Genomic DNA, 24,571 nt, shown 5'->3' with positions numbered 1-24,571 from the left:
ACCTAAGCCACCGCTGCAGCAATGCCAGATCCTTAACCCACTGTGTCCAGGCAGCTTCCAAGATGCTGCCAATCCTGTTGCACCACAGTGGGAAATCCTATACACTCTTTTTTAAAGTATTCTTTTCTATTGTGGTTTAATCATAGGACACTGAATACAGCTCTCTGTGCTATACAGTAGGACCTTGCTGTTTATCGCTTCCGTGTGTGGTAGTTTATATCTGCTAACTCCAGCCTCCCACTCCATCCCTCCCTCACCCCTCCCCTCCCTTGGCAACCATAATCTGTCCTTCTTGTCCATGAAGAAACTCACTTTATATTTTTATTTTTTATTTTTTGTCTTTTTAGGGCCACACTAGTGGCATATGGAGGTCCCCAGGGTAGGGGTCTAATCAGAGTTGAAGCAGTTTGTAGACAAATATATACATATTTTTATATTTAAATATAAGTGTAAATATATTTTACTAAATATGTAGATATAAATATATAAATATATATATTTAAATTAAATTTTATTTTATTATATATAAATATATATGTGTGTATATATTTATAAGTGTAACTATATCTTAATAAATATGGAGATATAAATATATAAATATATTTTTTTTTAATTAAATTTTTTTTTCTTTTTAGGGCTACACCCATGGCATGTGGAAGGTCTCAAGCTAAGTTGAATCAGAGCTCCAGCTGCCCACCTATGCCCCAGCCACAGCAATGAGGGATCCGAGCCACGTCTACAACCTACACCAAAGCTCACAGCAACGCTGGATCCTTACCCCACTGAGCAAGGCCAGGGATTGAACTCTCATCCTCATGGATCCTAGTCGGGCTCATTAACCACTGAGCCACGAAGGGAAATCCTGAATATATATATTTAAATGCATATTTTAAATGTCACAGCCCTAAGTGTCCTAATAGGTAAAAGATGCTGGCACATGACTTGAGCCCATTCAGTCATTAGTCATTAGTCCAGTGCAGCATCCTTATTGTATGAAAATGTCTCTGGCATGAGGCCACCCAAGTCTGCAGATGTCTATCCCATCTGGTCAGGTTCTAAATGCTGGAGTGGTCTCAGCAATACATGGCTTCACACTTTCAGGCATCTGATAAATCCAGCAAAGAGATGATGTCATTTCTTGCTCTGAGGTATTAACATAATATTGGATTTCCCTTTATATCATAATTCATTTATTCATTCCTTTACTCTCAGCTACCATTCCTCCTTCTCTCCACTTACACCTAAACTTTTCCACCTTTGGAAGGGCATTAGGTTGGGCCATTGCATTGGTTTAGGTTGCAGGCACCAATACAAGTCTAACAAATACCTCCCCTCAGCACACCCTGAGTCATGTAGGGAAGTGCTATTTCTATTACTAGACAATACCTCTGCCCTCATTGTTAACCCCAACTTTGTCAGACAGGGTGAAGGTAAAACCTGCATGAGGGACAAGACCAAATACATATATTTTATTGTATCACAGTCTTTTTGGTGGTCGTGGGGTTGGGGCGCCCTGTGCCTTATGGAGTTTCTGGGCCAAGGATCAGATCTGAGCTGCAGTTGCAACCTACGCTGCAGCTGTAGCAATGCCGGATCCTTAACCCATTGTGCGTGGCCAGAGATCCAACCAACATCCCAGCGTTCCAGAGTCGTAGCCGATTCTGTTGCACCACAGAGGGAACTCCTATATCACAATCTTTTTTTTTTGGTCCTTTTTGTCTTTTCAGAGCTGAACCCACAGCAAATCGAGGTTCCCAGGCTACAGGTCAAACTGGAGCTACAACTGCTGGCCCACACCATAGCAACAACAATGCAGGAACTGAGCTGCATCTGTGACCTACATCACAGCTCACGGCAACCCCGGATCCTTAACCCGCTGAGAAAGGCCAGGGATTGAACCCATGTCCTCATGGATACTAGTCGGGTTTGTTAGCTGCTGAGCCATGACAGGAACTCCCATATCACAGTCTTTAATAAGCCTTTGTGGGAATCTTCCATAAGATTTCAGAAGATATCTCTAGAATATCATTCATCCGTCCAAACCATACTCCTGGGCACACTATAAAAAAGGAACTTTGATATGAGCCAAAACCTTTATGTTCTTTTAAACCTCTACAGATGGATTTAATTCAGTTTTTTCCCTCACCGGATTCTAAATTTGTTCTTACTACTCTGTCTCTGTTTTCTGGTTGGGTAGAAGACTTCTCTTTTTGTAAAACAACTGCTCTGACAGTAAAATTTTTTTTTTTAGTTTTTTGTTTCCCACTTGGGGAAAAACCCACCTAATCTGCCTGGTGCTAGAGGAAACCAATGCACTGAAAGAGTAGTTAAGAAACTCGCTAATGGAGTTCCCATCATGGCACAGTGGAAACAAATCCAACTAGGAACCATGAGGTTGTAGGTTCAATCCCCGGCCTCGCTCAATGGGTTAAGGATCCAGGGTTGCCATGAGCTGTGGTGTAGTTTGCAGACGCAGCTTGGATCTCGCATTGCTGTGGCTGTGGTGTAGGCTGGCAGTTATAGCTCTGATTAGACCCCTAGCCTGGGAACCGCCATATGCCAAGGGAGTGGCCCTAGAAAAGGCAAAAAGACAAAAAAAAAAAAAAAAAAGAAAGAAAAAGTAACTCACTAAGGTGCTGTTACACATAAGCTTTGTGCCCACAGTCTTCAGAGAAAATTGGACAAATAAATAATAATTTGTGAAACCACCAGAGGAATTTCAGTTACTACAGCCAAAGACTCTCCCAGCCTTTAGAGTTACTCCAGCAGGAACTCATAGATAATCCCTACATGAGCTGCTTGCTGAATACTCCATGTGTCTACAGAGCTCATCCTCATCCTGACTCTGCTCTTGTATGGTCCAACATGGCAAAAGATTATAGGGGGCGGATGCAGAATATCCCAGTTTATAAAATAGGTAAACCTTGCATGAATTTCATCCCAGAGCCTTGGCTTCTTGAAAACCATACCAATGGGAGACTGTCTCGAGCAACGCTGGGAAGAAATTTATCAGAAACAGAACACAAAGGGGACCATTTTCCCAAGAGCCCCAGATGACACAGCAGGTGGCCAGCTGTGAACAGCTTCTACCGGAGACCCCTCCGGGAATCCGGATCCAGGCACACCTGGTGTCAGTGACGCCACTGTCTTCTTTGTTTCTTTCTCTTCCTTTGCTTGGCTATCTTTTCTCTCCTATTTAAAGCTCTTATTGTTAATGTGAAATTCTTTTTTTTTTTTTTTTTGTCTTTTTGCTATTTCTTTGGGCCGCTCCCGCGGCATATGGAGGTTCCCAGGCTAGGGGTCCAATCGGAGCTGTAGCCACTGGCCCACGCCAGAGCCACAGCAACGCAGGATCCGAGCCGCGTCTGCAACCTACACCACAGCTCACGGCAACACCGGATCGTTAACCCACTGAGCAAGGGCAGGGACCGAACCCGCAACCTCATGGTTCCTAGTCGGATTCGTTAACCACTGCGCCATGACGGGAACTCCGTTAATGTGAAATTCTTAACGTTTCTTCCCTTAATTTTTGTCACTTTGGGAAAATGGGAAGGATGAACAAAGAAAGCGTTGCACAAAGCTGTTAATGTAGAATCTTATTTCTGTGGACTCAGGTGCCAGCATGTTGGGCTCTCGTGAGGGCTCTCTGTTTACACAGCCGCCTTCTTGCTGTGTTTTCACATGGTGATGATCAGAAAGAGAACAAGCTCTCTCATGTCTCTTCTTACAGGCACACTAATCCCATCATGAATGCTCTGCTCTTATGACATAATTACCTCCCAAAGGCCCCTTCTCCAAATTCCATCATGTTGGGGATTACGATTTCAACCTGTGAATTGGGAGGGATATAAACATGCAGTCCATAACAGCCAGTTTTTTGGGATTTTTGTTTTTTGCTTTTTAGGGATGCTCCCTTGGCATAGGGAAGTTCTAGATGTCTAAACAGAGCCACAGCTGCCGGTCTACGCCATAGCCACAGCAACACAGGATCTGCAACCTACACCACAGCCCAAGGCAACACCAGATCCCCGGCCACTGAGTGAGGCCAGAGATCGAACCCGCATCCTCAGGGATGATAATGGGATTCGTTTCCACTGCGCCACAACTGGAACTGCCCGTAACAGCCAGTATTAACAGGACCGAGAAGCACCATTCAAGCCTTCTGAAAAATCTCCATTAATACTTTTAATTAATTAATTTATTTTTTTATTACTCAAATGAATTTATCACATCTGTAGTTGTATAATGATCATAACAATCTGATTTCACAGGCTTTCCATCCCACTGAAAAATCTCCATTAATACTTGTCTTCATAGTCATTTGCTCTTTTCTTCTCTGTGTGTGTGTTCTCATTTGAACTTCACTTAAATGACTGGAGTTACAAAGGCAAAAATCATGGGAAGCCTGGAAGCCTGTTCTTCCCAAAGTATGAGATAACAATCTGCAGGAGAAACGTAGATCTAGTGGACTGAATTAACCAAGATGTGGTCAAAGTAGATATGAGAGTCGGTGTCCCTGTCGACCAAGATGAGGGACTGCAAGGCTCTGAAAGACAAGAAAACTTCCACTGAGGGCCTGGCAAGTGTTTTTCCTGACAGCTCTTCTGCCCACCCTTCCCTGCACAGGACTTTAGTACTATCTGTTCTTTTCCAGTGCAGTAGGTAAAATCCAGATTGCAGAAGATAAAGCTGCCAGTCCTCAAGAACAATTATTCTCTATTCCCAAGACAATCCGGACTTTGATAGACAGCCGAAATCCACAAAACATTCTATTCTTTCTCCCTAAATTGACTGCTCCTCTTGAGATTTCTCATGGCAGCTATTCTCAAATAAAGGCTCAGGCTTAGATTCTGTGGTTCATTTTTTCCTACATAAACAGTAATTAAGCTTTTTAAAATGCCTGGAGGATGCTTAGAGTCCTTCCAAAATCACCATCTGAAAGTCTGATTAAGGTGAAGATGGGAGTTCCTGCTGTGGTGCAATAGGTTAAGGATCCAGTGTTGGTGCAGCTGTGGCACAGGCCACAGATGGGCTCGGATTCGATTCTTGGAATTTCTATATGCCGCAAGTGCGGCCAAAAAACCAAACAAACAAAAAGTGGTGATGGGGAAAAAATGGCAGTTTATTAAGACCTGGAAGAGATAATTCAGAAGTTAACAGTGGGAGGAGACACACAAAGAACCTACTTGCTCTTTTTTCCCGACCACAATCTGTTGATCTATGCCCACAGCTGTGCTTGCTTAAAAGAAACTAAGGCAGATAACAACAAGCAAAACTGCAGAACCAGCTGGAGCCAGAAAGGCCCAAGATGGGAGCAGTCAACTGCCCAGAACTGGTTCCAGCCTGACCAGGAGGGCAGTACCTGTGAAGAGGAGACCCAAGGGGTCCAAAGGTTGCCTCTGCCCATCACCATGCTAGGACTTCCACCCAGAGGTGGGACTTGCATGTAACTAGGCACAGTTGTCCCTGGGCAAGGGAGCCCAAAGGACTGTGCATACTCCCTGCCCCTTTCCCTGAATTCTCCGGGTGCCCCCATCCCTTACCCCTTAAGATACCTGCTTCTCTCCCTCAAAAAGGAGTCTTCAGAAACCTCGAGCTCTCCTGAGCCCATTCCTTGATCAACAAATAACATGTCTGCTGTGCTTTGCCAAACCTGGTCTCCTTCAATGGGTGGGAGCAGCACTGGGCAAGGACAGGACCCAGTCAGTGTCCACCTGATCTGAGAGGGTCATAACAAGGTCGAATGGATGAAAGAATGACGGTATCTGAAAGTTGGACAGCAGAATAGAGTGGTTTTCAGATTGTGCTTGAGGACTATTGTCTGCCAAATTTTTGGACTGCTGGTCATTTGTGTTCCTTGGGAAAGAGATTCCACCCCAAACCTAATAAATCAGCACCTCCAGGCAAAGGCCTGAGAGTGGGAACTGAATCCAGTGTCTTAGGTGGTTCTTATCATCAGGGCAGTTTGGAATCCATTGTTCTAGAACACCGTTGGTAAGGAGAACTGGCACGTGGAGCTTTTAAAACGACAGCTCCCAGATTCCGTTCTGAGTATGTGCACAGACATTTATAGTGAGGAATGTGCATGTGTAATTTTAAGTCTCCTCAGGTGGTACCCAGCACTGCCTTCTCTGGGAACTCCTTAGTAATGCAGACTCGCTGGCACCGCTAAGACCTGAGCCAGAATCTGACCTTTAACAGAATTCCTAGGTGACTGGTCTGCGTGTTAAGATTGAGAAGCACTGCTGCCCTGGAGCACATGGAGAGACAATCATTTTCATTCAGATTCCCAAGGTTTTCTTTTCTTTTCTTTTCTTTTTCTTTTTTTTTTTTTTTGCTTTTTGCTTTTTAGGGCTGCACTCACAGCATATGGAAGTTCCCAGGCTAGGGGTCAAATCAAAGCTCCAATCTACACCACAGCTCACAGCAACACCAGATCCTTAACCCATTGAGCAAGGCCAGGGATCGAACCTGCAACCTCATGGATACAATCAGATTTTGTTTCTGCTGCACCACAACAGGAACTCCTCAAAGTTTTCTTAAAGTTCAGCTTCCTCCGCAGGGGAGGCAGCCAGGCACCGATGGAGATAAGCGCTTGTGCTTTCTTGGGTTCTGGGTAATATTTCATTTGAAAAAGTTTTTGCTGATGAGAAAATTGGAAATTGATGGAAGTGAAATGATGCTGTGGAAAGAAAGCCGAAATAAGAGTGAGCAAGATTTGAGGTTTGGAGTTTAGGGGCAATAATACATAACTTAAAGAAAGGTTGGGGGATGCGTCTGGAAACTACTTGCAAATAGTTTCTTCTTAGGGTGTATGCTTTTTTGAGTCTGCTGGTGAAACCAAAAACACCTCTACTTGAACCTAGTCAGAATCCAGAATAGGACTTGAACCCACAGTTTTTTAATTAGAATCACCTGGTATCTGGACTTATTGAGGTTCAGGTTCTTTGTGTCTCGGCACAGAAGGAATTCTGTGAGAGACAAACTAATAAGCAAGAAATAGATTTTTTTTTTTTCTTTTTAGGGCCACACCCTGAGGCATATAGAAGTTCCCGGGGTAGGGGTCACATTGGAGCTACAGCTAATGACCTACGCCACAGCCATAGCAACGCCAGATCCCCAACCCACGGAGCAAGGCCAGGGATCGAACCTACATCCTCATGGATACTAGTCGGATTTGTTTCCACTGTGCCACGATGGGAACTTGAAATAGATTTTTTTAAGTTAGGACACTTGTGAGGGCTACAAAGTGAGCAGTCAAAGAAGCTCTGTCCTGAGGATTAGGTAGGCTACATTTCTATAATCCAAGGAAAGTGGGCAGTGAGAAAAAGATTGCCTTCTTCCTAATTCTTCAAGGAGAAGGCTTACATCATTAGCTCCTCCTACTGGATAAGAGGGTATTTGACCCTATGAGGTCAAACTAGGACTGTCATTGTGTTTTTTCACATCAGCAGAAGGGTGGTAACATATGCTAAAATACATTGAATCATCTCAGGTTTCTGTATGATGCGGGTCTCCTACTTTGGAAGTGTCATCTCTCCCTTAAATTCCTGTCCTTGACTCTAAGGATCATTATCTTGCTGAACCTGAATGCAGACCTCATTTTATCTTTCATGTAATGACCGGGGATATATTTCATGCTTTTATTTTATGGTTTTATAGTTAAGTAAGCTGGCTTTTTTTTTTTTTTTTTTTTTTTTTGTCTTTTTGCCTTTTTTTTTTTTTTAGGGCTGCTCCTGTGGCACATGGAGGTTCCCAGCCTAGGGGTTTAATTGGAGCTGTGGCCACCGGCCTACACCAGAGCCACAGCAACGCCAGATCCAAGCCATGTCTTCGACCTACACCACAGCTCACGGCAACGCCAGATCCTTAACCCACTGAGCAAGGCCAGGGATCAAACCCACATCCTCATGGTTCCTAGTCAGATTTGTTAACCACTGAGTCACGATGGGAACTCCAAGCAAGCTGGCTTTGTTCTAAGATGTTCTGATGGCTTTCTTGAGTGATTATTAACTTACGGTGGTCCCCCCAAAGTTTCCTCCTCCATCTATGGTCCCCTCCTGGGACTTCTACAACTACCTGTGTAACTACGCTACTCCTTCCCTATCACTAGGAGAAGGGATTCCTGGCCAGAGACAATCAGGCTACACTTGAGGTCCCCGCTGCTCTCAGGCAAACCACATCATCTTCCCAGATCTCAATTTTGGCTTCTATGAACGGAGAACTTTGTTTGACAAGGGACAAGTCCCCTTCAGCTTTAAGATTGGGAAACTAGGAATAAGGTAAATTAGGAGAGACAGCAGTGAGTGATCGCTTAAAGCAAGACCTTAATTACCTGCTCAGGAATTGAACCTGGGCAGCCTGGTTGAAAACCAGGAATCCTGGCCACTGAACTAACTAGAGGCTAAAAGTAGAATTGCCCTGATTCTTGCCCCCTGTTGAAAGCAATACTGTTTCAAGGAGGCAAAGACTGAAAAGTGGCACAAATTTTATCATAAGAGAAGTTCCCATTGTAACTCAGCGATAATGAACTTGACTAGTATCCATGAGGATGTGGGTTCAATCCCTGGCCTCACTCAGTGGGTTAAAGATCCACCATCGCTGTGAGCTGTGGAATAGGTCACAGATGTGGCTTGAATGTGGCATTGCTGTGTCTGTGTCATAGGCTGGCTGTTACTGCTCCGATTCGATCCCTAGCCTGGGAACATCCATGTGCTGTGCGTTTGGCCCTAAAAAGACAAAAAAAAAAAAAAAAAAATTGTTATCATTAGAGACACACTACAACATGTGGGAGAGCACACAGAGAAGTAATCTATTTATATAAGGTAGAAACAGTAATACCCAAAGGAGTGTGGGTGGGCATTCCCCTGAATGGGAAGCCAGCCAGAGAGGTGACTTAAATCACTTATATGGGGCAGTTCTGAATCTTTGTTTGCCTTTGGCCAGTTATCTTGTTTTATTTCTCACACCTGACCAGTCACAGGGCCTTCCCCAAGAGGCGTGCACATCTTTTTCCCCAAGTTGGTTTCTAGAGCAAATGTTTATGGAACTTACGGAGCAAAGGGTTATCAGGACTTATTACGGCCTGGCACCGCCTCTCTTTCTGACCCTGAGGGGTCTTTCTGCCCCTGTGGAGTGGGATCTCCCTGATCCTGAGGGTGGGACATATGTAACCTCTTGATCTTTGTCCAAGCTGGGCTTAGCCTTTCTCTGCCCCTGCCATGACTGTTGTTTAAAGTGTCCACAGAAGACAAAGCCCCGCCCGTTATTTAGCTTTCCCTGTTGTTATTTCTATCTTGAAGTATAAACAGGTTGTAAATGTCTATACTGGAGCCCATCTATCTCCTGCCTCAAAGGGACCTTTATTTATGTACCGAAAAAATCAAGTTCACTTGTCAGATTTCTTTTGTAATACCATCTTTATTCATAACAAAAATAAACTGGCCTTAGAGTTCAACTCTCTTGTTTGCTGTCCCAAAACGTTTCTGTATGATTTCATATCAGTAATATAGGTGAGGCATTTCTAGCTCCTTTCTGATCTCCGGAAAGGACAAATAAATCTATGGGTTTCTGAGTGTTTCCTTTGGGCCAATAGTAAGTCCTTCATAGAAGTTTTATGATTCTATAGGGAAGTGAATGCACTATGTTGTGGAAATAAGTGGAGAGCACCCAGATGAAAGCAGAGGCTATGTGTTCAGAGTTTGCTCTGGCAAGAGAGCCAATTACATCTGGCAGAGACCCAGGGGGCTGAGAAGTCTCAGGGTGAGCTATGGCAGAGTTTGGTGGCATGGGACACAGGAGGTGGGCCGACTAGAGCAGGGCATCTGTGAGATTGGTCCGAGGAGCATATTTGGCTTTCTCTGGCTGATCCTGATTTGGAAGCGGGGCAAGTATTAGGCACGCTGGCAGTCATTGACCTTGTCTGATCACTTTGGACTCATTGCTGCAGGGGTTGTAGGTTGGCCTCTGGGGCTGCTTGCTGCAAAGGTTGTGGGTCAGAGTCTGCTGTCACACAGACTGGTCATTGTCCATTTGTACATTGTCTCCACATGAAATTGTTGGAAAAAGATAGCATTTTGTTTATTCCTAAGAATAGCTCGTCACAAGCCACATTTAAAATATATTTGAGGAGTTCCCTGGTGGCCTAGCAATTAAGGATCTGGCATTGTCACTGCTGTGGCTCAGGTCACTGCTGTAGTTCAGGTTGGACCCTTGGACAAGGAACTTCCACATGCTGTGGGTGCAGCCAAATATATAAATAAATAATTTTTTCCTTTTTTTGGCCTCCCTGTGGCATATGGAGTTCTGGGGTCAGGGACTGGATCCAGGACACAGTTGCAGCCTAATGCTGGATCCTTAACCCACTGCATCAGGCCAGAGATTGAACCTGTGTCCCAGCACTCCCAAGATACCGCTGATCCCATTGCACCACACCAGGAACTCCAGTAAAATATATTTTAAAGCATAGAAAAGATATTCTAGAACTAATCTGTCCTAGACACTTTGTGGTTTGTTTTTTTGTTTGTCTATTTTTATTTATTTATTTTTTTAGGGCCGCACCCATGGCATATGGAGGTTCCCAGGCTAGGGTTCAAATCAGAGCTGTAGCTGCTGGCCTGTGACACAGCAACACAGGATCCTAGCCGTGTCTGTGACCCACACCCCAGCTCAGGGCAACGCCAGATCCTTAACCCACTGAGCGAGGCCATGGATCGAACCGAGTCCTCATGGATACTGGTCAGGCTCGTTAGCCACTGAGCCATGATGGGATCTCCCACTTTTTGCTTTTAAAAGACATAAGAATTATGGAAGACCAGGTTTCTGACCAGATATTACCTAAATTATCTATCTGCAAGCTGGTAAACTTGATCATTGGGTAGCTGTGGCGGGGGGGAAACAACTAATTCTGGCTGTACTAAGCCAGATCCCAGTTACTAAAGATCCTCTCTCTGTTTTTAATTATTTATTTTTTATAGCCACGCTTGTGGCACATGGATGTTCCCATTCTAGGGATTGAACCCCTGACACAGCTTCGACCTACATCACAACTGGATCCTTTAACCCAGTGCACCTGTCTGGGTGCATTCCCCAGTGACCTGAGCCCCTGTTGTTGGATTTTTAACACACTGCGCCACAGATGGAACTCCAAGATCTTCTCTCTGTTAATGGTGCACCTAGGCGGGCCAGATTCCCAAAGTTAGAACTTAACTCTAAGCTTATATGTGTAAGAATTAACATCCGTCTTTTCTACCAAAGGAAGCCTTGGTTACTCCATTTGGTTCCTGCTTCATCTCAGACACCCTCCTCCACCCCTCTCTTTTCCGCTTCTGCCGGTACAGATTTGTTTCAAATCAGCCAACTGAGAAGAACGTGCGCCCTGACCTGACCAAGGGGAAGGGGACAGGTATACCACCTGCGTTAGGGATGAATGGGAGGGGCCTTCTCTCTTTGGCGTACCCTTCTGCAGATGTAAAGAGCCTTGTCGAGATCTCCCTGTGTTCATGTGTCTCACTTTCTGATGCTGACGATCAGAGCCAGAGTCACTTTTCCTCAACACATGGTTAACTAATTCTTTAATTGATCAACTGATTATTTAATTAAAGGATAATTTTCTCAAAAGGGCAACATCATTACTTCCATACAGATATTGCAAAATAAACATGTTAAATATTTTGAAAAACTCATTAATGAGGAAACTGGTGTTAAAAAAAAACCATAATGGGGGTCGCAGTTTGAATGTACCCCAAATCACTCCCCCTAGACCCATAACCAAAACGTCAGCTGTCCAGATTTCCCCCGAATGCTGACTCTAACCTTAAACAAAACTTGAGCTTTCTGCAGAGGGGCGTGTTCTTGCAGCTTCCTAGCGCATCAGCTACCAACAGCGAGCTTGAGTGAGGTTGCTACACTACAGGACAAAAATGTAAGTTTCTATGGACCAATCACAATAGAAAACAATGTCCTTCCTCATTCAACTGAGCTGTAACTGCTGAGAGTGAGCGTCTTTCCACTTTTGGTTTTGTGCCCTGAGGAAACCCAGGAAACTGGCCCTGATAGCTGAGGTGCATATCAAAGGAGTGATTTCAGTGAGCAAAACCCCTTGTGTCCTCCCATCAAAAAGTGCTAAATCCCTTTGATACCTAGTTTTCTTTCGTGAGCAGTAATGCTCCCCACCCGCCATCTGCCTTTTGCTGCAAAACTCCTCTATATCCTAGCTCCCCCCTCAGCTCCTCGGAGCAGTTTTCTCAGGGTTACTTGAGATGCTGCTTCCCAGGCTTAAGTCCTCAGTTTTGTCTCCAAATAAAACAGAACTCAACTTTTAGACTATTATTTTAGTAGACATAAGTTCTAATTACCATGACAATTATGGTGGTGATGCTAGCTCATAATGGGGAAAATGAGCTGTGAGATACATTCTCTCTCACTCAAGAAAGATTTCAAAATCCAAGTCAGAGAGACAGTTTTCTGGGTATATTGTTATTAAGGAATAACAACCTTGAATTCACTCTAATTTGTTTATGTCTTAGAGTAAATCATTAATTAATTCAGTCAACAAATATTCATTGATCTCCTAATATGGGCTCCACCCTTGCACTAATGTGCAGGAAATAAAGCAATAAATACAATTGTTATGGCAGGTAGATAGTTAGGTAAGAGCAGAGAAATGGGGCATCGGGCCAGGTGGCAGGAAACCGCATCATGCAAACAGCAGCAGACAAAGAAAAGCAGGAACCTCCAGACTGACAGGAAACCACACATTTAGGGGTGATAAGTGCCCTGGAGGCAGATAAAGAAATGTGGAAAAGGACGTGAATCTCTGGCTTCCTGAATGTAACCTGTTGCCATTATACCCTCATTATAATAAAATTATAACAAAACTAGCTATGCAGATAAGTACCTATTATGCACTGATGCCATGACACTTCTGATCAAAGCTAAATAAGGACAAAAACCCCTCCTCCTTTTGGGAAGGTGAAGCTGAAATGAAAATCAGGGAATACGACCCCCAAGCCCCTCCTTCCCAGTGATTAATGCACCTATTCAGTTGGATGCCCCTTATAACCAGCATGCCAGAGAAGCACAGGGCAGCTGCTCGCCTCTCTTCCCGCCTCTCCTTAAGAGGTGTATTTCTCACTTAAATAAATCCTCACTTTACTCTCTCAACTGAACTCCTATGACGGAAAGAGAATATTCCTTTCGGAACAAAATGGACAAAATCCCAGCCTTCAATAAGCATGTAGAGGGAGTTCCCATTGTGGCTCAGTGGGTTATGAACCCAACTAGTATCCATGAGGATGCGGGTTTAATCCCCAGCCTCAGTCAGTGGGTTAAGGATCTGGCATTCCCGAAAGCTATGGTGTAGGCCGCAGATACAGATGTGGCTCTGATCTGGTGTTGCTGTAGCTGTGCTGGGGCATAGGCTGGCAGCTGCAGCTCTGATTTGACCCCTGGCCTGGGAACTAACAAATGCTGCAGGTGCAGCCCTTAAAAAAAAAAAAAAAAAGCATGTAGAAATAAGTCATAGGGAAATGCAAATTGAAAACCACAATGAGATACCATGCCACACTCAGCAGAATGGCTAAAGCTGAAATGACTCACACCATAGCCCACAATGTGTAGCTCTTACTCACATGGCGGGAATCTTAAAATGTTATAACCAGTTTGGAAAACTGTTCAATAGTTTTTTATAAAGTTAAATATACACCTACCCTATAGTTGAGCAATTCCATTCCTAGATATTTACCCTAGAGAAATAAAAACATGCCCACAAGAAGAGTTCTGCAAGAATGTTCATAGCAGCTTTATAGCTTTATTAATAATGGCCTCAAGGAGTTCCCATCATGGCTCCTCGGAAATGAATCCGACGAGTAATCACGAGGTTGTGGGTTCCACCCCTGGCCTTGTTCAGTGGGTTAAGGATCCGGCATTGTCATAAGCTGTGGTGTAGTTTGCAGAAACGGCTCAGATCCTGTATTGCTATGGCTGTGGTGTAGGCCAGCGGCTACAGCTTCGATTAGTCCCCTAGCCTGGAACCTCCATATGCCGCTGGTGTGGTCCTAAAAAGCAGCAATAATAATAATAATAATAATGGCCTCAAACCGGAAACCACACAGATATCAATAATCACAGTGGAATGCTACTGAACAAGAAAAAGGAGTGAAGGACCCATACAGGAAATATCATGACTGAATCTCAAAAACTTGCTGAGCAAAAAAGTCAGAGACAAACAGTACCAACTGTGTACTGTGTAGTTGCATTCATATGAAACCCTGGAACAAGTAAAGCTAATCTATGGAGACAGACATCAACAAAGGGTTTGCCTGAAGGTGAGTGGAGGTGTGAGAAAAGGTGGGAGGGGAATTTCTGGGGGAGTGGGAATATTCTAAGTCTTGATAGCTGTGGGCTACATGTGATACTTTTACCAAAACTTTTACCAAAACTCTCATCAGACTGTTCATTGGAGACTTCAGTTATGTGAATTAGCCTAAATTAGAAAAAAAGGAAAAAGGAAATAAATCTCTGTCCTCATGAGAGTTCAGTAAGCAAAATAAGTGATCAATGTCTATGAAGAAAAACAAAGCTGGGAAAAGGTTTGCAATTTTTAAATTTTATTTTATCTTTTTTATTTTGCTGTTCCTGTGGCATTTGGAAGTTCCGGCCTAGGGATGGAACCTGCTCTGCAGCAGTGACCCAAGTCACTGCAATGACCACCGCCAGATCCTTGACCTGCTGTGCCAGGTAGAACTCCTTGTTTGCAACTTAAAATAGGGTGGTCAGGAGTTCCCGTCGTGGCGCAGTGGTTAACGAATCCGACTAGGAACCATGAGGTTGCGGGTTCGATCCCTGGCCTTGCTCAGTGGGTTAACGATCCGGCGTTGCCGTGAGCTGTGGTGTAGGTCGCAGACGCGGCTCGGATCCCGCATTGCTGTGGCTCTGTCGTAGGCCGGTGGCTACAGCTCCAATTGGACCCCTAGCCTGGGAACCTCCATATGCCGCAGGAGTGGCCCAACAAATGGCAAAAGACAAAAAATAAAAATAAAATAAAATAGGGTGGTCAGACCTCATGGAGATGGCAGCATTTGAGCAAATACTTAAAGGCCACAGGCGGTAAAAATCCTAAACAAAATATTAGAAAACCAAATTCAGCAGCATATTAAAAGGATTATACACCACGACTAAGTGGGATTTATCTCTGTAGGGCAAGGATGATTCAAATACAAGAAACGATCAATGTAATACATCACATTAACAGAGCGAAGGGAAAGAACCATGTGGTCATCCCAGTTGATGCAGAAAAGGTAATCTCGGAGAGACAGCAGTGAGTGATGACTTGAAGTGAGATCTTAATTCTCTGCTCAGGAATTGAACCTAAGCAGCCTGGATGAAAACCAGGAATCCTAGCCACTAGACTAGCTAGAGACTAAAAGCAGAACTGCCCTGATTTCTGCCCCCTGTTGAAAGCAAGAATGTTTCAAAGAGGTAAACACTATAAAAAGAGTTAAAAACTTTATTGTTAGAGACACAGTACAAGATGTGGGAGAGCACACAGAGAAATAGTTTATTTATTTAAGGCAGGCAAAGCAGTAACCGGCTCCCAAAGGAGCGAGGGTAGAGGTGTCCCCCTCAATAAGAAGTGTGCAAAAGAGTTGATTTAAATTACTTATACAGTTCTTCCAGGTCTTTGTTTTCTTCTGGCCAATTATCTTATTTTTCACAGCTGACCGGATCCAGGGCCCTCCTCGACCTGCATGTGCATCTTTTGGCCAGGATGGATTGCAAAGCAAAGCATGATGGGAAGGTTATCTAGACTTATTATGATCTGGCACCCCCCTCCCTTTCTGGTCTACAGGGATCTTTCTGAGCATGTGTAGTTGGGGATCTCCCTGACCCCGAGGATGGGAAGTATGTGACCTCTTGGTCTTTTGTCCAAGCAGGGCTTAGCCCCTCTTCTGATCCTGTCATTACCACTGTTTAACAAGTTCACAAAAGACAAGTACCAATTATTTGCCCCGTACCTGTTATTTCTATCTTGAAGTATAGATAGGCGCCTGGTTCTAAATGTTTACCCTGGATCCCACCTATCTCCTGCCTCAAGAAGTGCAAACAAGAGGCTAGTAGTGCCTATCCCCCGCTTCAGGAAGTATAAACAAGACGCTAGTTCCAATTATCTATCCTGGAGCCCATCTATCTACTGCCTCACAAGCATTATACAAAATAAGGGAGATGAGGGGCTTGCCATGCACACATCTAAGGGAAGACCACCCCAGGCTGAAGATGTAGCAAGTGTACAGACCCAAGGCAGGAAACAGTGCAACGTGTTTGCAAAACATCAAGACGGTCTGTCTAGTGTGTTTGGAAAGTATCCTCCGAAAAGGGTCAGCAGTAGGAGTGGAAGTCAGAGAAGGGGCTGGAAAGGGTGGCTCGGTGATGTTGGAGGGTTTCCAGTGGAGCAGTGACAGGACTGGAGTTCCTTTTAAGAGGATCACCTTATCGGAGTTCCTGTCGTAGCTCAGTAGTTAACGAATCCGACTAGGAACCATGAGGTTGCGGGTTCGATTCCTGGCCTTGCTCAGTGGGTTAACGATCCGGCGTTGCCGTGAGCTGTGGTGTAGGCTGCAGACGCGGCTCGGATCCTGCGTTGCTGTGGCTCTGGTGTAGGCTGGCGGCTGCAGCTCCGATTCAACCCCTAGCCTGGGAACCTCCATATGCTGCAGGTGTGGCCCAAGAAATGGCAAAAAAAGATAAAAAAAAAAAAAAAAAAAAAGGATCACCTTATCAAAACTACCATGAGATACCACCTCACACCAGTCAGCATGGCCATCATTAATAAGTCCACAAAAAAAAAAAAAAAAAAAAAATTCCACAAATAACAAATGCTGGAGGGGGGGTGGAGAAAAGGGAATCCTCCCGCGCTGTTGGTGGGAATGTAAGCTGGTACAACCACTATGGAGGTACCTTAGAAAACTATATATAGAACTACCATATGATCCAGCAAACCCACTCTTGGGCATATATCCGGACAAGACTTTCCTTAAAAGAGACACATACACCCTCATGTTCATTGCAGCACTATTCACAATAGCCAAGACATGGAAACAACCTAAATGTCCATCAACAGATGATTGGATTAAGAAGATGTGGTGTATATACACACAATGGAATACTACTCAGCCATAAAAAAGAACAAAATAATGCCATTTGCAGCAACATGGATGGAACTAGAGATGCTCATATGGAGTGAAGTAAGTCAGAAAGACAAATTCCGTATAATATCACTTATATCTGGAATCTAATATATGGCACAGAAAAGAAAATCATGGACTTGGAGAAGAGACTTGTTGCCTAGGAGAAGGGGGAGGGGGAGGGAGTGGAATGGACTGGGACCTTGGGGTTAATAGATGCAGACTATTGCCTTTGGAATGGATTAGCAATGAGATCCTGCTGTGTAGCACTGAGAACTATGTCTAGTCACTTATGATGGAGCATCATAATGTGAGAAAAAAGAATGTATACATGTATGTGTAACTGGGTCACCATGCTATACAGTAGAAAAAAAATTGTATGGGGTAAATAACAATAAATAAAATAAAATAACAACAACAACAAAAAAAGAAATATAAGGATCATCTTGGCTTTGTTGCCAAAAAAACATGGGGAGCCAGGGAGGGAATCAAGGAGTTAGTTAGGAGACCAGGCTAGAGGTGGCTCATACTAGGTGGTCAGGAGCTATCAGATACTGGGTATATTTTGAAGGTAGAGCCCAGATTTGCTGGTGGGTACTTATGCGTGTGTGTGTGAGAGAAACATATGGAATGTGTCAATGGGTGACACCAAATCTTCCTTAAACTTTAGGCCTTGGAGTTTCCGTAGTGGTTAACGAATCCGACTAGGAAACATGAGGTTGCAGGTTCGATCCCTGGCCTTGCTAAGTGGGTTAAGGACCCGGCGTTGTCATGAGCTGTGGTATAGGTCGCAGACGTGGCTCGGATCCCGAATTGCTGTGGCTCTGGCGTAGGCCAGAGTTCCGATTAGACCCCTAGCCTGGGAACCTCCATATGCCATGGGAAGCGGCCCTGGAAAAGGCAAAAATACAAAAAAAAAGAAAAAGAAAAAAAAATTTAGGCCTTAACTCTTATCCATGATAAGTATTTCAGCTACATCTTCCAACTAAATGAGCATGCCACCTTGTAGTTAAATTGTGGGTGAGAGTTTTTTGTTTTTTGTTTTGTTTGTTTGTTTTAGCCAAGGCTGGGGCATGTGGAAGTTCCAGGGCCAGAGATTGAACCCTCGCCACAGCAATAACCCAAGCTACTGCAGTGATAACACCGAATCCTTAACACACTGCAGTACAAGGAAACTCCTGACCTTCCTCCCTCCACCCCCATTTTCTTCCTATTTTAGCTCAGACACACCAGGCCTGTGTTAAATTACCACTAGGTGGCCTGTTATCGCTTTAATTGGCTGAGGTGGTCTCTCAGCCGGGCTCAATCCTTTTTACAGCAAACTAGTCTTAAAGGGCCGGATATCGGGATTTTCAGGTGCAACTGGTGTTTAAGAGCTTACCTAGTGAGTGACCAACTGAAGGAGCAGCAAATGCAACAGATGAGGAATTGAGAAGAAGGAGCCTACAAATTCACAGACTATGGACTGCTTGCAAGGGGCAGTTTCGGGGAGAGAAGAGGGAGATCTAGAAAATCCTCAAACTTCATTTGAATGAAGTCTGGGGAGAAACGCATTCTAGGATGGCAGAGGCAAATCATACTGGCTTGACTGCAGTTTATCTGGAGTTTGCATCTTGAAACTGAAGAACAGAAGTCTCTTTTCCTCCCTGGCTGCTTGAGGACCAGCTGCCATGAATAACACACAGCAATTACTTGGACCTTAACCCACTGAGCGAGGCCAGGGATGGAACCCACAACCTCATGGTTACTAGTTGGATTAATTTCCACTGCACCACAGTGGGAACTCCTGCTTTTTCTTTTAGCAGAATTTGTTGAGTGTCTTAACTGGGGCAGAAAATAAAGGAGGAAGGAGATGGTTAGCCTCTAAGTCCAGTAAAGGAGCCAGGCAATGACGGTTCTGCATGGTATTCTTGCTGGGTATGCCTAGTAAGCTAAAGTAATGTCAAGTTCAGTGTGTACACTGGGGGAGGCTGCTGAGGGGGCCTTAACCCTGAGCTGGAGTCTGGAGGATGAGGAGGTGGTTAGCGACATTGAGGAGGGGGTGTATGTGTGGTGGTGGCAGCTTGCTTGTCTTAAGCAAGGCACGAAGCAAGAGGACAAGGGCCTGAAGCTGGAAACTGGAGGGGAGAGAGGAGGGTTTTGAAACTAGGCAAGTAGGGCCCGGTTACTAGGAGCTTAGGAAGCTGTGATCAGGAATCTAGCTCTGATGAAGGCCTGCGGAGCCAGAGAGGCTTTCAAGTAAGGAAGAAACGAGATTGGAGTTCCCGTTGCAGCTCAGTGGTAACAAACCCGACTAGTATCCATAAGGATGTAGGCTCGATCCTTGGCCTCGCTCAGTGGGCTGGGGATCCGGTGTTGCCGTGAGCTGTGTGTAGGTCACAGACACGGCTCAGATCCTGCATTGCTGTGGCTGTGGCGTAGCTGCAGCTGTAGCTCCAATATGAAACTACCCTGGGAACTTTCATATGCTGCACCTGTGGCCCTATAAAGCAAAATAAAAAAAAAAAAAGGAAGAAATGAGATCAAGACAGCATGGTGACTAACAGCCCAGGTCAAGTTGGCAAAGAAAAAAAAAATGACATCTTGCCCTTAGATTATGTATCGTTATGGTTAAGCAAATATATTCACTTAGTGTCCAAGTCCAGCTAATGGCACGTTCAGATGTGTCCAGTTCTTTCCATGCCCTCATTAGCACTTGCCTGAGTACTATCACATTTTTCAACTGGCGGTCTCCTTGTCTTTACTCCGACCTCTAATACCTGCAGCTTAAAACTGATTTCTAGGAATTCTCTTGTGGCACAGGATCCAGTATTGTCACTGCAGCGGCCCAGGTTGCTGCTGTGGCACAGGTTTGATCCCTGGCCTAGGAACTCCCACCATGCTACAGGCAAGGTAAAAAAAACCAAAAAACAAAAAACCACAACAAACCCCCCTAACTCTGAAAAACTGTTTTCTAAAATTCAACTCTGATCCCCTCACTCTTTGCTGAAAACCTGATCTCCAGCCTCCAGTCTTGTGTCTTACCAATACTAACTCCACAGTTCTAATAATAATAATCACAGCATTTATGATATGCCAGGAACTATACTAAGCACTTTACTTTTATCTCATTAAATCCTCCCAATATAGTATTATCGTCATCATCACATCTGATTTATAGACGAGAAGACTGAGACTTAGTGTAGCGGAAAAAAATCTTTCCTTTACCCTCTCTCTCTTTTTTTTTTTTCCTTTTCTGGACAGCCCCTGTGGCATATGGAAGTTCCCGAGTTCCTGGGCCAGGGATCGAATCCCAGCTGGAGCTGTGACCTACGCCACAGACAAACCAGATCATTAACTCACTGTGCCACAGCAAGAACTCCTCTTCTTTTTTTTGCTGCAAAAGTTCCAGGGCCAAGGGATCTAATCTGTGCCACAGCAGCCACCCAGGCCGATGCAGTGACAGTGCCAGATCCTTAACCCTCTGCACCGCCAGGGAATTCCTCCTTTTTCTCTTATGTTCGGTGTCTGGGATCTGCAAGGTAAACTGACAAAGGACAGATGAACAGAAGAAAACAAGAGTTTACACACACAACCCATACACACGAGAATTCACTGATGAATAAACTCATAGGGAGTTAAAATTTTGTGCTTATACCTAACTTACTTTGTAGGTGTTGATGAAAAATTAATCAATAGTCAATCTAAAGAAGAAACGGAGGAGTTCCCTTGTGGATCAATAGGCTAAGGATCTGTTATTGTCACTGCAGCAGCTGGGGTTACTGTTGTGGCGTGGAAGTTCCACGTGCTGAATACACAGCCCCAACCAAAAAAAAAAAAAAAAGATCCCCCCCCCCCCCAGAGCCAATCTGAGGATTATAACCCTGGAGACCGTCTTTCAGACAACTCTGAGGACTGTTCTCATTAGAAGTCAAAAGCACAGTTATATACATTTTTGAGACAAAGGATCATTCATCAAAGTGACACATTGACATTTTGCATAAAGTTCACCAGAGGTACACAGTCCAGGCCTACACGGATGAAGGGAACAGCAGGTCACCATGACCCCTTACAGGATTAGGAAAAGAATGTTATCTTCTAAGGAGCTACATTGCTGGCATCAGAAGGGGGAAATGATCTTTATGGCTGTGCAGACATTCCTGCCTTTGTGTGGAGATCTGGTTAATGTATAATGCAGCTACACATTACACGTTAATGAGGGCCCTGTAGGGCAGGGCATGTGTTAAGCTATACTTAATTTTTCTCATCCTGCCTTAAAAACACATACATTTCAGGGGTTCCCATCACGGTGCCGCAGAAACAAATCTGACTAGGAACCATGAGGTTTCAGGTTCCATCCCTGGCCTTGCTCAGTGGGTTAAGGATCCGGCATTGCCGTGAGCTGTGGTGTAGGCACCGACAAGACTCGGATCTGGCATTGCTGTAGCTCTGGTGTAGGCTGGTGGCTACAGCTCCGATTAGACCCCTAGCCTGGGAACCTCCATATGCCGTGGGTGCAGCCCTAAAAAGACAAACAAAAAAACCCCCAAAAAACAAAAACATGCATTTCATTCCATCATAGAAGGAATGGGCAAGGAGAGAAAGAGCACTTATGGGAATGACTTTTTAGAAAGATAAATGATCCTTTAGGAGAATAGATAGGTGATATGTCAGTCTTGGGACAATGGCTGTTTGTGTGTGACTTCCACTTCTCAGGTCCAAGATTAGAGTTGTTCTGGAATTCCCTTGTGGCAAGGTGGCATTTACACTGCAGCAGCTTGAGTTGCTGCAGGGACACAGGTTTGATCCCTGGCCTGGGAAATTCCACATGCCTATAGCTAAAAAAAACTAAAGCAATCAAACAAAAAGTTTAGAGTTGTCCCTGGGGAGAAGGTTTATGATAGTTGAGTTCTTTTGGGAGACTGATTTAGGCAGATAAGGGATTTCAGAAACTCAAATCCCCTTTTGTTCAAAACAACTTTTGCGTCAGAGTGGGATGTCCTGATCTCTTTCATCAAGAAAGTTTAATAATGTGCCCAAGGTCATATAGTTAAGTATAATTACATAATTTGTCCAAAAAAATCCTTGAAGATGAATTTGAGAATGGGGATAATTTTTTAAACTTGCACTTTTAAGAGTGTCCAGTTATTAGAGAACTGGCTCGTGTGCAAAAACGTAGGCGGGTAGTTAAAAGGCAAAAATCACAAGGTCGGATGATAACTCAATTGCTGATGGGTCTCCTCAGTTGCATTTGGGTCAATTTTGATAAAAGCGAAACTGTTCTTTCTTTCACTTAAAAAGAAGACATTTCGGGAGTTCCCGTCATGGCTCAGTGGTTAACGAATCCGACTAGGAACCATGAGGTTGAGGGTTCGATCCCTGGCCTATGCTCAGTAGGTTAAGGATCCGGTGTTGCCGTGAGCTGTGGTGTAGGTCGAAGACTCGGCTTGGATCCCGAGTTGCTGTGGCTCTGGTATAGGCCGGCGGCTACAGCTCGGATTTGACCCCTAGCCTGGGAACCTCCATGCGCCGCGGGAAGGGCCCAAGAAATGACAAAAAAAAAAAAAAAGACATTTCGGGAGTTTCCATTGTGGCGCAGCGGAAACAAATTGGACTAGTATCCATGAGGATGTGGGTTCGATCCCTGGTCTTGCTCAGTGGGTCAGGGATCTGGCATTGCCATGAGCTGTGGTGTAGTTCACAGACATGGCTTGGATCTGGCATTGCTGTGGCTATGGTGTAGGTTGGCAGCTGTAGCTCCAATTCAACCCCTAGCCTGGGAATTTCCACATGCTGCACCTAAGAAGCAAAAAATTAAAAAAAGAAAGAAAGAAAGAAAACATTTCAGGAGTTCCCATTGTGGAGCAGAAACAAATGTGACTAGTATCCATGAGGATGCAGGTGTGATCCCTGGCCTCACTCAGTGGGTATGGGATCAGGTGTTGCCATCAGCTTTGGTGTAGGTCGAAGACACAGCTTGGATCCCTCACTGCTGTGGCTGTGATGGGCTTATAGTCTGTTTCTTTGGGATTATTTTAAGAATGTAAAGCCTTTTTCTGGACTATGGAATGAAAGTTTCAGAGACAACAATTTAAGCTGCACTACAGAGAATGGGCTAGAGGAAAGCAGGATTGCAGAGACCAGTTATGGGAATTCAGGCAAGCAATCATAAAGTGAAACTAAGGCAATAGCAAGAGAGATGGAAAGAAGCAGATCAATTTAAAAACTATCAGTGGGATAGAATACAGAAGCTAGTTAAAAACAACACTTCTCTCTTTTTTTTAACAGCCATACCTGCAGCATATGGAAGTTCCCAGCCAGGAGTAAATTGAAGCTGCAGCTGCATCCCTGTGCCCCACACTGTAACACCCCACCTCAGCGATGTATGCTACCTACACTGCAGCTTGTAACAACGCAGGATCCTTAACCTACTGAGCCAGCCATGGAACCTCCATCCTCATGGATACTACTCTGGTTCTTAACCTGCTGAGCCACAATGGAAACTCAAAAAACAACATTTCTTAGGCAAACTAATCTTTAATGTCTGTTAAGAATTATTAACAGGGAGTTCCCATCGTGGTGCAGTGGAAACAAATCCCACTAGGAACCATGGTTTGATCCCTGGCCTCGCTCAGTGGGTTAAGGATCTGGCGCTTCGGTGAGCTGTGATGTAGGTCCTAGAAGCTGCTCAGATCCTGTGTTGCTGTGACTCTGGTGTAGGCCGGAGCTGTAGCTCTCACTGGACTCCTAGCCTGGGAACCTCCAAATGCCAAGGGTGCAGCCCTAAAAAGCAAAAAAATAAAAAATAAAGAATTATTAACAGCAAGAGAATCAGAGAGTACTATCGAAATAAACTGTAATTAAGAAAATTAAAAAGATTGTGCATGCATGAAATTATAACAGGGAGGACATTATGATTTAATCACAGTTGAGCATAAGCGTCATTATTATTATTATTATTGTCTTTTTGCGTTTTCTTGAGGCGCTCCCGCGGCATATGGAGGTTCCCAGGCTAGGGGTCTAATCAGAGCTGCAGCCACTGGCCTAAGCCACAGCCACAGCAACGCAGGATCTGAGCCGCATCTGCCACCCACACTACAGCTCACGGCAACACCAGATCCTTAACCCACTGAGCAAGGCCAGGGATCGAACCCTCAATCTCATGGTTCCTAGTTGGATTGGTTAACCACTGAGCCACGACGGGAACTCCAAAAGTAAGCGTCATTATTAAAGGTTTATTAAAGGTCTATTTTGCTCACCATTCTATGCCCAGTGTTTAGGAGTGTGACTGGCATGAAGCAGATGCTCCAGGGCTTCAAAGTGGATCTTCAAGAAATCAGTATTTGTAGCTCCCCTATTTCCCAAGGGAGGTCTGAAAGCCCGGTGGTTTCGAACTTCCTGTCCCTTTA

General features: G+C 44.5%; 1 long non-coding RNA gene across 1 annotated transcript; it reads right to left on the bottom strand.

Annotated features, from left to right (window-relative positions):
* LOC110260715 lies at positions 4,084–24,550 on the bottom strand. Its single transcript, XR_002344057.1, has 3 exons — positions 24,422–24,550; positions 20,526–20,709; positions 4,084–4,546 (listed from the first exon to the last, which is right to left on the bottom strand). It is a non-coding gene; the product is annotated as an uncharacterized LOC110260715 (long non-coding RNA).

Source organism: Sus scrofa, chromosome 5, assembly GCF_000003025.6.
Source record: "Sus scrofa isolate TJ Tabasco breed Duroc chromosome 5, Sscrofa11.1, whole genome shotgun sequence".
NCBI lineage: Eukaryota > Metazoa > Chordata > Mammalia > Artiodactyla > Suidae > Sus > Sus scrofa.
Note: the sequence above shows the minus strand (reverse complement) of the source record. Positions and strands in the feature narration are given on the sequence as shown.